Source organism: Melopsittacus undulatus, chromosome W (assembly GCF_012275295.1).
Source record: "Melopsittacus undulatus isolate bMelUnd1 chromosome W, bMelUnd1.mat.Z, whole genome shotgun sequence".
NCBI classification, from domain to species: domain Eukaryota; kingdom Metazoa; phylum Chordata; class Aves; order Psittaciformes; family Psittaculidae; genus Melopsittacus; species Melopsittacus undulatus.
Window position 1 is genome coordinate 2,014,731 of NC_047558.1, and position 1,897 is coordinate 2,016,627.

Here is a 1,897-nt window from a genome sequence, read left to right on the forward strand (position 1 = left end):
ATCAACCAACACCCCCAAGTCCATCTCCATGGGGCTGCTCTGAATCTCCTCTCTGCCCATCCTGTAGCTGTGCCTGGGATTGCTCTGACCCAGGTATAGTACCTTTCACTTTTCATGGTTAAACTTCATAAAGTTGGCATCAGCTCACCTCACAAGTGTGTCAAGGTCCCTCTGGATGGCATTCCTTCCCTCCAGTGTATCAACCGAACCACACAGCTTGGTGTCATTAGGAAACTTGCTGAGGGTGCACTCAATACCACTGCTCATATCTCTGACAAAGATGTTGAAAAAGTCTTTTCCCAACAGCGATCCCTGAGGGACACCATTCATTACTGGTCTCCACTTGGACATTGAGCCATTGACCACAGCTCTTTGCGTGCGGCCATCCAGCCAGTTCTTTATTCACCGAGTGGTCCATCTATCAAATTGATGTCTCTCCAATTTAGAGACAAGGATGTCATGTGGGACAGTGTTGAACTCTTTGCACAAGTCCAGGTAGGTGACATCATCTGCTCTGCCCCTATCCATCAGTTCCATGTCCCCATCACTGGAGACCACCAAATTGGTCAGACAGGATTTCCCCTTAGTGAAGCCATACTGGCTGTCATCAACCATCTTGCTATTTTTCATGTGCCTTAGCATGCCTTCGAGGAGAATCTGCTCCAAGATCTTGCCAGGCACAGAGGAGAAAATAAAAAAGGGGAAAAAAAGCATTTAGAAAGTACTGTAGCTTTTTTTAACTTAAACTTCATTATGTATGTGGGCCAGTCTCTGTGACAGCTCATCCTGTTCTACTGAGGTAACGCTTGTAGCAACAGAACCTGTACTGTCCTTGAGGTAGTTCCATGTTCAGATCAAGACTTGCTTCATCTGCCATTTCCAGTAGAAGCATATCCAATTAGTTTTGTTTTGTTGTTAGTGTAGTAGTGTTGTTCATTGTGTCTTCCACCTGCTGTGTCTGAACATCTAGTGTTCCAAACTGATGCTCATATTTATCCATTAGTGCAGATATCTTTTCCAAGTTCATGCTCTTCAGTGTGGCATCCATAGACTTAACTACCCCTGCCACTTCCTTTGTTACCTTGCCCATTGTCACTGCAGTCTGAACTCTTGCTGTTACAGCATCTACCCCGGCCCTCATTTGGAAGAAACTGGTGTTTTGATTCTTCTGTCGGATTGCATTTTCCGCATGTATCCGTGCGAATTCCATGTTACCCTTCTGAATTACCTTTTTAATTTTAGCTTTCTCAGCCTTTTCTTCTTTGTCACTTTTTTTTGAGTCCCTGTTGAGTTCCTTCACAGCAAACTTCAAATTAAACAGATGTTTCTCCATGTTGGTCATGGCGATGGGTAGCTCCATGGCGCTCCGGCAGCCTGGCGGAAGGGAGGGAAGTGGCAGGGCAGCACAGCCCTCAGTCGATGCTATCACAGTATGTTTATATATATATCAGACAAAAAGTGATGGGCATTTGAAAATATGGGATCTGAGCATGACATGAATTGTATGGAATAAGGGGTGGATACTGTCCTGGGTTCAGCTGTAGCAGTGTTTTTTTCTTTCTTAGTAGCTGGTGCAGTGCTGTTTTTTCGACTTAAGTCTGAGAACATTGCTGATAACATACCAGTGGTTTTAGTTGTTGCTAAGTAATGTTTGCTGCGATCAAGGACTTGTTCTGTCTCATACCCTGCCAGTGAGGAGGGGCACAGAAAGCCAGGAGGAAGCAGAGACAAGACACCTGACCCAAACTAGCCAAAGGGGTATTCCATACCACAGCACGTCATGACTGGTATGTAGACTGGGGTGAGTTACCTGGAAGGCCCAGATTGCTGTTTGGTTCAGGCTGGGTATCGGTTGGCAGGTGATGAGCAATTGTATTGTGCATCGCTTGGGTTTACT

At 45.4% G+C, this 1,897-nt stretch overlaps 1 pseudogene; it reads right to left on the reverse strand.

Moving 5' to 3' along the window:
- Positions 1-741: 741 nt before the first annotated feature.
- Positions 742-1,342, reverse strand: LOC117438015 (charged multivesicular body protein 1b-1-like; annotated as a pseudogene).
- Positions 1,343-1,897: the final 555 nt, after the last annotated feature.